The 15,330-nt window shown below is 38.9% G+C and overlaps 1 protein-coding gene across 2 annotated transcripts in view; it reads right to left on the bottom strand.

The window, feature by feature from the left end:
• Slc40a1 (solute carrier family 40 member 1) overlaps positions 1-15,330 on the bottom strand; it is a 108,007-nt gene that overhangs the window by 23,006 nt on the left and 69,671 nt on the right. The window lies entirely within an intron of this gene.

Here is a 15,330-nt window from a genome sequence, read left to right on the forward strand (position 1 = left end):
AGTTTTGGTTGGTTAGTGGTTGGTTGGTTTGACTTGGGTTTTGGTTTTTTCCCGGCAGTTTCTATGAGTAACCCTGGCTGTCCTAGAAGTAGCTGTGTAAACCAGGCTGGTCTTGAACTCAAAGACTCAACTGCCTCTCTCTACCCTTTCAGTGCTGGGATTAAAAGTGTGTAGCATCATTGCTTGGCTTGAGGTTTGTATTTTCAGATATAGAGAAATGGAGATGTTTGAGGAAAATCCATTTTTTTTTATACCGAAGATGTAGGAGTTGAAGACCGATTAAAAATGTCTTTAAAATAGTCAAAATTCCAGAATTTCTTGGCACTGAAGAGGGGATTAAATGGAATTTTTAAAGGGGCCACTGTAGGGATAGATTATGCAATATCAGAATGGTTCTTTTAAAATTGTTGATAAAACCATATTAGATACAGACTTACTATGTTTAGAAGATGTACTTTTTATACTAAAATAGAAATATGATTTTAAGGATAATTTTTCATATAATAAAGCATAAATGCTTTACAGAGAAATGTACATAGTTTCTTTTCATTTTAATGTCTTTCTGTTTTCTTACCTCTAATAACCATTCTTTTATTGCAGGAAGCACACAACAAACCACTTCTAGACTCCATCCATTGCCTACACACACACACAAACACACACACACACACACAAACACACTCACACTCACACACACACATACACACACTCACACAGACACACACAAACACACACATACACACACATACACACATACACAAACACACACACACAAAAACACACACAGACACACACTCACACACACACTCACACACACATACACACATACACTCACACACATACACACACACATACACAAACACACACACAAAAACACACACAGACACACACACACACACTCACACACATACACACTCACACACATACACACACATACACTCACACATACTCACACACAAACACACACACTCACACACACACACTCACACACACATACACACACACTCACACACACATACATACACTCACACACATACACACACATACATACACACATTTACACACAGACACACACACTCACACATACACACACAAACACACACATACACACACACTCACACACTCACACACACATACACACACTCACACACACATACATACACTCACACACATACACACACATATACACACATACATACACACATACACACACAGATACACACAGACACACACTCACACATACACACACAAACACACACACATACACACACATATACAAACACACACATACACAAACACACACACAGAAAAACACACACACACAAAAACACACACACACACTCACACATACTCACGCACACATACATACACACACACACAAATGCACATGTACTCTCAGACACATGCACACACACTCGGACAGTGTGTACTGTGTGTATATGTTTCCCTCTGGTGGTAGGGAAGGTTTTGTGTTGCAGCTGGTGATAAAGGGTGCTTGGATTTGAACTGACTTAAGGAGACTTAGTAAACTGAAGATGAAATGAATCAGAGTGGGCTTGAAGGAAGGATAGTGAACATGGTGTGGCCAAGCTTCAGATTAGGAATCAGGGAACAAAGTTAAACCATGGCTAAAAAGAAGTTTGGCATCTTTGGGAAACTAATATGATATTGATCATGACTCAATAGTACAGTAATATATATTTTACTCATAATTTTTCTATATAATGAGCACATATTATTTCTCTAGAGATCACATATCACTTACAACTAAAACAAAAAGAGTAATTTAAACATTCTGAGGCTTTCCTGTATGTCACTTATGCTCAGTTGTATGTTTTCTTCATACAATACCATTAGACTTTAAAAATAAAACTTAAGGTCACGATAATAAATTTGAAGAAATTTAATGTTTTCCTACTATGTGGGTCAGCATTCTTTTACTGATGATTGATAATAGCTCAACAATTTTGATTTTGTATTAAAGTGATTCTGATATTCTGCCTCTGGGGAAATTGAAGGCATTCATGAAGGTGGCTTGGGACTTTTACTTATTTGCAGAGTCCACATATAATCTGAGACAATATTATCACCCAGAACGAGATAACTCTTAGGACTTCTGCACTTACGTTGATTGCTTTTGAGTTGCTTAATCTGATGTCATCTTTAAAGTAACAACAGATTAAATATTGGAGGATTTATCACCTGAACAGCACCACGTACGGAGATACCTACAGAAAGACCAAAGATAGGAGGAGTGTGTTGGTATGGCTGACAAAAAGCTTTTCTAGGGTTATCAACCTGGAAGAAGGCCTTTAGATTGCATTTGGTTTAGGCAGCCCAGTTACATTCGCTGTCAACTTCCTTGGTGATTATTCCCCGAGGTTTCCCTGATCCTCCCTCAGCTCTCCTCCCTCTCCATGTCCACCCCTTTCTTTGACACGTTCAATGACTGACTACTGAGCTGCAGCACAGCAACTCATTTCTTGTGGTCACAAGATGTGCTTATGTTCTCCTCAGCACTAAGATACACTTGTCCTTTGGGGTAAAAACAACAATAATAATGCAATCCTAAGAAGTCATAGTGGAAAACATTAATGTTTTGACTAATTTATCATAGCAAACGAAAAATACCTACACTATAATTTTAGGCTTATGAGGATGTAAGGAAGGTATCATTACAGGAGTGTGGTTGTTTCTTCTCAGTACCAATTACTTTAGACGTGTCTAATTTGTTTTTCTCTTTTATATCCACACACTATTGCCTTTAAAGCGAATGTGAGCTGGTCAAGAGTACTGACTAACTGTGTGTCAGGCTCCTCAAAGAGCAGATCTTCTGAGCTAAAGTTGAGTGTCGGGTGAACTGAATTAGGGAAGTCTCTTAATTGGGTGGCAGGAGTCCCTTTTGCACAGCTTCAAAAACAGTCTCCTTTTACAAGCAGCTGACCAACTCAGACAAGACTATAATGACGGCCGGTTAAATGCATTCCTTCATCAGTGATGCACCTATACTGGTGCTTAAGGAGCTGGTGATAGGGGGTTTGAGAAATAATCTCTCACTGAAATGAACCATATTAAATTGGTTTCTTCTTATTTAATTGTGCTATGGCCCCTGGAAAAATCTATCACCTTTTCTCTTTGCAGCCCACCCATGCTCTTTATCTCAATGACTCCTTTGGTTTCTCTTGTTCTCAGGTTTCAGAGACTGCCCAACTCCCCAAGGCCATATGTCTCAACTGCCTCAGAGGCTGTACCTGTCTGTAAAAGCATCATGAACATAAACATGTCAGAAACACTCTAAATATACCACACGATCTGATTATCTAGTGCCTTCATATAGAACAAATTAGCAAATGCTTCTAATTCTGTCCTATGCACACCTGTACAAAGACAGTTTGGCTATACGACTACATAAAACTCTAGTCACAGGTATAAATGGACACTATAGCACACATGGGAGTGCTAACCATTTTAGAGGTGTACTTAGATCACTGGTCTGAACATCTTTCTGATAAACTTCCTTTTGGACATTGTACACATAAACTTCCTTTTAGACACTGTCTGCATTAACTCTGAGACAAAATATCCATCAAGCATCACAATGCTGTTAACTCCCAAGTCAAGAAAACCATGCCACTGAAATCCTGTGGCTGTGAAATTAAAGACGGGGTGACCAATTCTTTAGGAAGAATAAGGATAGGATTCTGATGCTTTTAAGCATATCTTTCCAAATGATAGGAACACAATATCAAAACAAGGAAAGCTGTCTGTATGTCCTTATGTAAGGATGTCTCACAGGAAAATTCCCTCCAAAGACAGGACTTGATCTCTGAAATGTGACATACATTTTTAAAATTTTGATAAAAATTTAAATATTTTTCCATTCTTAATAGTAGTTATGCCTCTAAATGTATTTGTAGCATTTTAAAGATATTCCTGCATTAGAGTAAATACAACTTTCAAAAACATTCACCTCATTTCTCCCCTAAACTACAGCTAACAAATAACTAGACATGGTATGCACAATTATACTCACAGATATGTAGTAGGCTGAGGAGACAACCGGGGCGACTAGGAAGTCACCATCACACACACACACACACACACACACACACACACACTCACTCACACACACACTCACACACACTCACACACACTCACACACTCTCACACACACTCTCTCTCACACACACACATACACACACACACACACACACACACACACACATGAAGGCACACATATATACACACCAGGTAATACAATAACAGTTAACTTCACATATTAAATTAATGTCATAAAAGCATAAGACTAAATTCTTAGGAGTAGATATTTTACATTTTTGAGAACTTGTATCAACAAGGCAATTCATTGTCGTAAAATAACTTGTTTTATGATTCTAGTAAATATTAAGCATTTATGAAGATAGGAAAGTGTAGTTTACAGGATAAGAGATTTTCCTGGTGACATTGGAACAATTCCACAGAAGGCAGGATGGGCGTTACCCTTACAGTTTCCTAGTTATTGGAGTTGGGAAAATGTAAAAGGTTTGCAAAATATGACAACCCCACCCAAAATATTCTTTCTATATTACATGTGATAGTGTTACATCCTTGGTTGCCATGAAATGAAGAGAAGCATCTCTCCATTAACTGATGATCAAGCAGTGGCAGCTTTCTCTGGCTGGTTGTGGAGGATGATTAACTAAGTTACTGGGTTCTTTGGTAAGTTTTGATTACATACACACACACACACACACACACACACACACATATATACATATATATATATGCACACATGTACCCATGCATGTGTGTATATAAGTTATTAATTTTAATGAAATAATATTACCTATACTATATATTTACTTACAATCAAATAATGTAATATATAGTATTTTGTGTGTATGTATGGGCGCTTTGCTGCATATATTTCTATGTACCACACACATGTCTCAAGCCCCTAGAGGCCAGAAGAAAGCATTGGATTGCCTGGAGATGGCGTTATAGATGGTACTGAGTTACCATGACGATAATGGGTGTCAAAACACTACCAGTGCTTTCAACTGCTAAGCCATCTATCTATCTTGATATTTTCTTTCTTTTTTTAAATTGGATATTTTATTTATTTATGTATGTTTCAAATGTTATCCCCTTTCCTGATTTCCCCTCTGCAAATCCCCTATCCCATCCCCCATTGCCTGCTTCCATGAGGGTGCTCCCTCCCCACCCACCCACCCACTCCCACCTCATCGCCCTAGCATTCTTCTATGCTGGAACATCAAGAGTTCACAGGACCAAGGGCTTCTCCTCCCACTGATGCTGGATAAGGCCCCTTCAGCTCCTTTAGTCCATCCCCTAACTCCTTCATTGGGGTCCCTCTGGTCAGTCCAATGGTTGGCTTCCAGAATCTGCATCTGTATTCTTCAGGATCTGGCAGAGCCTTTCAAGAGACAGCTGTATCAGGCTCCTGTCAGCAAGCACTTCTTGGTATCAGCAAGTGTCTTGGTTTGGTGTTTGCATGTGGGATGGATCACCAGGTGGGACAGTCTCTGGATGACCTTTCCTTCAGTCTCTGCCCCAATCTTTGTCCCTGTATTTCCTTTAGACAGGAAAATTCTGGGTTAAAATTTTGGAGATGGATGGGTAGCCCCCTCAACTAGGGGGCCATGCCTAACCTCTGCATATGGTCTCTACAGGTTCTCCCCCCCCCCCCCATTTTGGAGTATTTCAGCTAATGTCATCCCCATAGGGAATCCAGGAAGGCGCTTGCTTTCCTAACATTTGGAACTCTCTGGTTGCTTCCCCCATTGCTACACAACTCCGTTAAATTTCCTGACCCTCTGAACATCTCCTCCATCTCCTCCCATGCCTGATTCTGCCCTCTTTCCCCCTCCCCCTCCTTTCTTCCTCCCAAGTCCCACCCACCCTCTACTTCCCTTGATTTTTTGTTCCCCCTTCAAAGTAGGACTAAAGCATTCAAACGTTGGTCTTCCTTCCTCTTGAGCTTCATGTGGTTCATGGGTTGTACTGTGGGTATTCCAAGCTCTTCGCCTTATATCCATTTATCACTGAGTACACATACCATGTGTTTTCTTTTGTGATTGAGTTGCCTCACTCAGAATGATATTTTCTAGATCCATCCATTTGCCTGTGCATTTTAAGAAGTCATTGATTTTACTAGCTGAGTAGTACTCCTCTTTGTAAATGTACCAAATTTTCTGTATCCACTCCTCTGTTGAAGGACCTCTGGATACTTTCCAGCTTCTGGCTATTATAAATAAGACTGCTATGAACATAGTGGACCTTGTGTCTTTGCTATATGTAGGAGCATATGTAGGGTATATGCCCAGGAGTCGTATAGCTGGGTCCTCAGGTAGCATTATGTCCAGTATTTTGGGGAACCTCCAGACTGATTTCCATAGTGGTTATATCAGCTTGCAATCTCAACCACAATGGAGGAATGTTGCTCTTTCTCCTCATCCTAACTAACTTTTGTTGTCACCGCCTTTTTCTTTTATTCATTTGACTGGTGTGAGGTGGAATCTCCAGTGTTTTGATTTGCATTTCCCTGTTGACTAAGGATGTTGAACACTGCTTTAGATGCCTCTAGGCCATTTGAAATTCCTCAGTTGAGAATTCTGTTTAGCTCTGTTCCACACCTTTAATAGGATTATTTGACTCTCTGATGTCTAACTTCTTGAGTTTTTTGTATATATTGGATATTAGCCTTTATCAGATGTAAGATTGGTAAGATCTTTCCACAATCTGTTGATTGCCATTTTGTCCTATTGACAGTATCCTTTGCATTACAAAACTTTGCAATTTTATGAGGTCCCATTTGTCCATTCTTGATCATAGAACATAAACCACTGGTGTTCTGTTCAGGAAATTTTCCACTGTGCCTATGTGTTCAAACTTTCCCCCACTTTCTCTTTTATTACATTCAGTGTATTTGATTTTATGTGGAAGAACTTTATCCACGTGGACTTGAGCTTTGTACAGGGAGATAAGAATGGACCAATTTGCATTTTTCTACATGCCAATCTCCAATTGAACCAGCAGTATTTGTTGAAAATGCTGTCTTTTTTTCCACTGGATGGGGTTAGCTTCTTTGTCAAAGATCAAGTGACCATAGGTGTGTGGGTTCATTTCTGGGTCTTCAATTCTATTCCACTGGTCTATCTGCCTGTCTCTGTACCAATACCATACAGTTTTTATCACTATTGCTCTGTAATACTGCTTGAGTTCAGGGATAGTGATTCCTCCAGAAGTCCTTTTATTGTTGAGGATAGTTTTAACTACCCTGGGTTTTTTGTTATTCCAGATGAATTTGCAAAATGTTCTGTCTAAATCTATGAAGAATTGGTTTGGAATTTTGAGGGGATTGCATTGAATCTGTAGATTGCTTTTGGCAAGATGGTCATTTTTTACTATATTAATAATGCCAATCCATGAGCATGGGAAATCTTTCCATCTTCTGAGATCTTCAATTTCCTTCTTCCGAGACTTCAGTTCTTGTCATACAGATTTTTCACTTTTTTGGTTAGAGTCACCCCAAGATATTTTATATTACTTGTGATTATTGTAAAGGGTATCATTTTCCTAATTTCTTTCTCAGCATGTTTGTCCTTTGAGTAGAGGAAGACTACTGATTTATTTGAGTTAATTTTATATCCAGCTACTTTGCTGAAGTTGTTTATCACCTGTAGGAGTTCTCTGGTGGAATTTTTGGGGTCATTAAAATTTACTATCATAGCATCTGAAAATAGTGATATTTTGACTTCCTTCTTTCCAGTTGTATCCCACTGATGGTCATTTGTTGTCTAATTATTCTAGCTAGAAGAACGTCAAGTACTATATTGAATAGATAGGAAGAGAGTGGGCAGCCTTGTCTAGTCCCTGATTTTAGTGGGATTGCTTCAAGTTTCTCTCCACTTAGTTTGATGTTGGCTACTGGTTTGCTGTATATTGCTTTTATTATGTTTACATATGGGCCTGGAATTCCCGATTTTTTTCAAGACTTTTACTGGGAAGAGGTGTTGAATATTGTCAAATGCTTTCTTACCATCTGATGAAATGATCATATGATATTTTTCTTTGAATTTGTTTAAGTGGTGGACTACATTGATGATTTCTGTATATTGAATCATCTCTGCATCCCTGGGATGAAGCCTACTTGATCATGATGGATGATTGTTTTGTGTGTTCTTGGATTTGGTTTATGAGAACTTTTTTAACGTAATTTTGCATTGATATTCATAAGGAAAATTGGTCTGAAGTTCTCTTTCTTTGTTGGGTCTTTGTGTGGTTTTGGCATTAGCACAACTGTGGCTTCATAAAACGAACTAGGTAGTTTTCCTTCTGTTTCCATTTTGTGAAATAGTTTGAAGAGTATTGGTATTAGGTCTTTGTTGAATGTCTGATGGAATTCTGTAATAAACCTATCTGGTCCTGGGCCATTTTTTGCTGGGAGCCTTTAACGACAGCTTCTATTTCTTTAGGAGTTATGGAACTGTTTAGATATTTCATCTGATCCTCATTTAACTTTGGTACCTGGTAACTGTCTAGAAAATTGTTTATTTCATCCAGATTTTTCAGTTTTGTTGAATATAGGCTTTTGTAGTAGGATCTGATGATTTTTTAAATTTCCTCAGATTCTGTTGTTATTTCTCCCTTTTCATTTTTGATTTTGATAATTTGGATACTGTCTCTGTGCCCTCTGGTTAGTCTGGCTATAGGTTTGTCAATCTAGTTGCTTTTCTCAAAGACCCAGCTCCTTCTTTTGTTGATTCTTCGTATAGTTCATTTGTTTCTCCTTGGTTCATTCCAGTCCTGAGTTTATTTCCTGCTGCCTACTCCTCTTGGGTATATTTGCTTCTTTTTGTTCTAGACCTTGCAGGTATGCTGTCAACCTGCTAGTGTATGATCTCTCCAGTTTCTTTTTGGAGGCACTCAGAACTAGGAGTTTCTCTTTTGGCACTGCTTTCATTGTGCCCCATAAGTTTGCGTATATTGTGCCTTTACTTTCATTAAATTATAAAGTCTTTAATTTCTTTCTTTATTTCTTCCTTGAGCAGGTTATCATTGAGTAAAGCATTATTCACCTTCCATGTGTATGTATCTTTCTGTTGTTTTTGTTGCTGTAGAACTGGGTTATGGCATTCCATTTCCCAGACCCAGACATGCTTTTAAAGTCTGTGTTGGGGTCAAGAGATGTGACAGAGAGAAAGGAGCAAAGCAAAACAGCCAGAGAAATTATTGGACCCATTTAATTGCCTAATTATTATATGGATTTTTTATATCTCAAAAGTTAATTTAAGTCTTATAACATAGGACATGATTCCATTTTGGGATATAAACAACACCTTATATCCTTATAACCATCCCTAGGCAGACATGTGACTGGAAGCCATCTTTGTTGGGGTTGGAGATGAAAGATGCCATATGGCTCTACCACCATCTTGATTAAGGTAATCATGTGGTGTGGGCCAACCAAGGAGACAATAATAGGTCTTCAAGATACTTTGAATTGGAATATATTTCTGTATGATAACTCCTGTCTTAAAAACAAGGTTTATGAAACAGGATTTTTAAACAATGGTTGTTTAATGGGTGTGGTGGTTTGAATAGATATGATGCCCAGAGACACATGTGTTTAAACACTTGGCCCATAGTGAGTGGCACAACTGGATAGTGTGGCCTGGATGGAGTAGGTGTGCCTTTGTTGGAGGAGGTGTGGCACTAAGGTAAGCCTTGAGGTTTCATATATGCTCCAGGTACACTCAGTGTGACACACAGTTTCCTTCTACTGCCTCAGGATCAAGATGTAGAACTCCCAGCTTCTACTCTAGCACGTGTCTGCCTGCATGCTGCCATCCTTCTCACCCTGAAGATAATGGACTAAATCCCTGAAACTGGAAACCAGCTTTCATTAAATGTTTTCCTTTGCTATGGTTATGGTCATAGTGTCCCTTCACTGCAGTGAAACTCTAAGAGAGTGAGGTATTCGAACTGCACCTCCATGTGTTCACATACAAGAGTGTACCTTGTTGGCAGCAAAATTTTGTTAAATAAGAGTCACCCATATGGTGACTTGTCAATATGTCACAGGGGACATGTTGTAGATGCCCATGTCATATAATAATCACCAAAAAAAATAACACCAGCAACAATAAAAATGTAGCTGATTGAGATATAGAAGGCAGAGGATGGGACCAGAGAGTGACAGGGGTTCCTAGGAAAAATCCAGAAAGATAAATGAGTCCCTTACATTGAGCACTGAATTGTTTGCACTGTTAGAACTTGGTACTGCCTTGTGAAAAGTGTCATTGCACCATACATCTTCACTCTCAAGAAAAAAATTATTATTTTTATTATTCAGGAATATACACCTGAAACTGGATTTTAAAAGACAGGATGGCATTTAAAATATTCAGGTTTATAAGGCTAGGACATTTTAAATTAAAAAAAATTTTATTATGTCTTTATTAATATGTAATCTTGATAAATAGGTAAATAAAATACTAAAAATTTAAATCTCCAGCTGTCAGCACCAAACTTTAAACATTACAGCAAGACAATGATCTAAGCAGTCAAAAAAGTGGTCTTTCCTTACCTAGGGTCTACTGGCTAACAGAGAGTGATTTACAAATGTAGGCCTAGGCCTGTGCCTGGAGCTGACCCGGTCCCACACCTCTCTGTACCCAAATCCTTTGGAGGAGAAAGCTGGACTCTCAGAAGTGCGGACAATCCTGAGAGCTCAGGGGAGACCCCCACTTCTGCTCACATTCGTGGCCCAAGAAGAACCTGCCTAGAGCCCTCTGGACACAGGAACCTAGTAAGGGAGAGGTTTCTTCCAGTCTCTACCTGCAGCCAGAGCTGAAAGCAAGTTGCCAGGAGCATTGACACACCTAAGAGCAGAGGTAAGACCAACTCCTTTGCTCCGAGCGACTAGCCTGGAGCCCTCAGGACACAAAAACCCAGAAGTAGTCTGGGACAGGACCCTTCTAGTTTATGCTGGTGCCCAGAGCTGATCTGGTCCCTCAGCTCTCTGTACCCAGATCCCGCAGGCTGAAACAGATCTACAGGAGTGATGACACACAGGCTTAGGTCAAACCACTATCAGAGACTGCAAGAGCGGCTAACATCAAAGACAACCTGATGGTGAGAGGTAAGGGCAAGAACCTAAGCAACAGAAACCAAGACTACTGGGCATCATTAGAGCGCAGTTCTCCCACCAAAGCAAATACTGGATATATCAACACATGGAAAAGCAAGATTTGGATTTAAAAACACATCTCATGATGATGATAGAGGATTTTAAGAAGGACATAAATAACTCCCTTAAAGAAATACAGAACAACTCAGGTAAACAAATAAAAGCCCTTAAAGAGGATACAAAAAAAATCCCTTAATGAAATACAGGAAAACATAATCAAGCAGGTGAAGGCATTGAACAAAACTATCCAGGATCTAAAAATTGAAATAGAAACAATAAGGAAATCACAATGGGAGACAACCCTGGAGATAGAAAACCTAGGAAAGAGATCAAGAGTCATAGACATAAGAATCACCAACAGAATACAAGCGATAGAGGAGAGAACCTCAGGGGCAGAAGAAACCATGGAAAACATTGACACAACCATCAAAGAAAGTGTAAAATGCAAAAAGCTCCTAACCCAAAACATCCAGGAAATCCAGGATACAATGAGAAGATCAAACCTAAGGATAATAGGTATAGAAGAGAGTGAAGAGTCCCAACTTAAAGGGCCAGTAAATGTCTTCAATGAAATTATAGAAGAAAACTTCCCTAACCTAAAGAAAGAAATGCCCATAAACATACAAAATCCCGCAGAACTCCAAATAGATTGGACCAGAAGCGAAATTCCTCCCATCACACAATAGTTAAAACACCAAAATGTACAAAACAAAGAAAGAATATTAAAAGCAGTAAGGGATAAAGGTCAAGTAACATATAAAGGCAGACCTATCAGAATTACACCAGACTTCTCAACAGAGACTATAAAAGCCAGAAGATCCTGGGCAGATGTCATATAGACCCTAAGAGAACACAAATGCCAGCCCATGCTACTATATTCAGCAAAACTCTCAATTAATATAGACAGAGAAACCAAGATGTTCCATGACAAAACCAAATTTATACAATATCTTTCCACAAATCCAGTTCTACAAAGGATAATAGATGGAAAACTCCAACACGAGGAGGGAAACTATATCCTAGAAAAAGCAAAAAAGTAATCTTCTTGCAACAAACCCAAAAGAAGATGGCCACAGAAACGTAAGTCTACCTCTAATAATAAAAATAACAGGAAACACCCATCACTATTCCTTAATATCTCTTAACATCAATCCCCCTCAACAAAAAACATGTAGACTAACAGACTGGATACCTAAACAGGACCCAGCATTTTGCTGCATGCAGAAAACACACCTCAGTGACAAAGACAGACAGTACCTGAGAGTAGAAGGCTGGAAAACAATTTTCCAAGCAAATGGTCCCAAGAATCAAGCCGGAGTAGCTATTCTAATCTCGAATGAAATGGACTTTCAACCAAAAGTTATTAGAAAAGATAAGGAAAGACACTTCATATTCCTCAAAGGAAAAATCCACCAAGATGAACTCTCAATCCTGAATATCTATTCTCCAAATGCAAGGACACCTACAATCATAAAAGAAACCTTACTAAAGATCAAAGCACACACTGCACCTCACAGAAACAGAAACAAAACAGAGACATAGAGAAACTAACAGAATTTGTGAACCAAATGGATTTAACAAACATTTATAAAACATTTCATACTAAAACAAAACAATATGCCTTCTTCTCAGCACCTCATGGCACCTTCTCCAAAATTGACCATGTAATGAGTTGCAAAACAGGCCTCAACAGATAAAAGAATATTGAAATAATCCACTCACCCTATTAGATCACCATGGACTAGGGCTGGATGGACTTCAATAACAACAAAAATGACAGAAAACTCACATTCACATGAAAGTTGAACAATGCTTGACTCAATGATAACTTGGTCAGGGGAGAAAAAATATAAAGATGTTTTAGAATATAATGTAAATTAAATCACAACATACCAAAACTTATGGGACACAATGAAAGCACTACTAAGAGGAAAACTTATAGCTCTGAGTGCCTCCAAAATAGAAACAGGAGAGAGCATACACTAGCAGCTTCACAGCACACCTAAAAACTCTAGAACAAAAAGAAGCAAATACACCCAGGAGTTATAGATAGCAGGAAATAATCAAACTCAAAGCTGAAATCAACCAAATAGAAACAAAAAGGAGCTATACAAAGAATCAACAAAAGAAGCTGAGTCTTTGAGATAGATAAACCCCTAGTCAAACTAACAAGAGGTCACAGAGAACGTATCTGAATTAACACAATCAGAAACAAAAAGGGAAACATTACAGAATCTAAGGAAATTAAAAAAAATCGTCAGATCCTACTACAAAAGCCTATATTTAAGAGAACTGGAAAATCAGATGAAATGGACAATTTTCTAGACTGATACCAGGTACCAAAGTTAAATCAGGATCAGATAAACTACCTAAACAGTCCCATAAATCCTAGAAATAGAAGCAGTTATTAAAAGCCTCCCAACAACAACAACAACAACAACAACAACAAAAGCCCAGGACCAGATGGATTTAATGAACAATTCGATCTACCTTCATAGAAGACCTAATACCAATGCTGTCCAAACAAATCCACAGAATAGACACAGAAGGAGCACTACCCAATTTCTTCTATGAAACCACAATTAAACTTTTACCTACCACACAAAGACCCACAAAGAAAGTTAGCAGAAGGATTGAAGGAGCTGAAGGGGCTTGCAACTCCGTAAGAACAACAATGCCAACCAACCAGAGCTCCCAGGGACTAAACCACTACCCAAAGAGTACACATGGACTGACCCATGGCTCCAGCTGCATATGTAGCAGGGGATAACCTTCTTGGCCACCAATGGGAGGAGAAACCCTTGGTCCTGCCAAGGCTGGAACCCCCAGTGTAGGGGAATGTCAGGGTGAGGAAGTGGGAAGGAGTGGGTGGTTGGGGAGGGGGAACACCTTCATAGAAGAAGAGGGAGGGGGATCAGATAGGGGTTTTATATAGGGAAACCAGGAAAGGGGATAACAGTTGAAATTTAAATAAAAAATATACAATAACAAAAAAGAAAAAAAAGGAATGTATGTCTAACCTCTTTGTTTTTGCTAGCATTGTTAAGACGTTGCTATCTTAGTAAACTGATTCATACAAGAAACTGTTATATTCTATAATGGTGTACTAAGCAAGAACCAGGAAAGCACAGTTGCTGATCTCTGTATGAATTATAGTCAGGATTTAAATTGCATTTTAATATGAAAAGGAGCTTCAATTTTGAAATTCTTACTTGTTAATATAAGCTATTAAAGATTAACCCTTTATATATTCAGAATTATCCTTGTAGTCGTGCTAAGTACTAATGTAATTAATTACAGAAAAAAAAGCCTGATTTAGCCTCCAATATATGTTTTCAAGGTATAGCTTAACCCAAGGGGGGGTTGGGGATTTAGCTTAGTGGTAGAGCACTTGCTTAGCAAGCACAAGGCCCTGGGTTCGGTCCCCAGCTCCGAAAAAAAAAAAAAAGGATAAAAAAAAAAAAAACAAGCAAGGGTTTGTTTAGTTTAGATATACTTAATAGATAATGGTCTCAAACTTCCAGATAGCTGCTGAGTATGGAATTTATTTTATTGAATTTATTAAGTTTAATTAAAACACTTATGACAACAGTGATCTCTAGATCATAGAGGTGACCCCAAGATCTCCAAAAGAGTAATGGGGTGCAATGACAATGACTACACCTGTAATGTGGTAACCCTAAATACTGGGCTAGACTGCCCCACTGCCTGGGCTGCTTCCAGGATCTGTGGACAAGCAGGACCATGGAGAGTTGATTGCCCCACTGCCTAGACAGAATAAGGTCAGGTCCCCCTCATCATGTTTCTTCACCACAGGCAAGCCTCTTATCTTCTGGGTTTGGTGGCTGAAGACCTATGCTCCCCTGGTACCTTTGGCCCCAAATGAAGCCATGGAGACCACAGGAGCCCGGGATAACTGTCTAGGTAATGGACTGGTCTCCATCATTTTGATGGATAGGCCATTTGTATTATACTTCCTGCTATAATTTATCTCAGATCTCTGATGCCATTGATGACTAGGTAAACTATAGCTTTGTCAGTTTGGCAGCAGGAACCCAAACAACTCCTCTGCTCAAGATTGCAACCACCTTGTTAGTTCATTTAGAGCTACTATG

Source organism: Rattus norvegicus, chromosome 9 (assembly GCF_036323735.1).
Source record: "Rattus norvegicus strain BN/NHsdMcwi chromosome 9, GRCr8, whole genome shotgun sequence".
Lineage (NCBI taxonomy): Eukaryota > Metazoa > Chordata > Mammalia > Rodentia > Muridae > Rattus > Rattus norvegicus.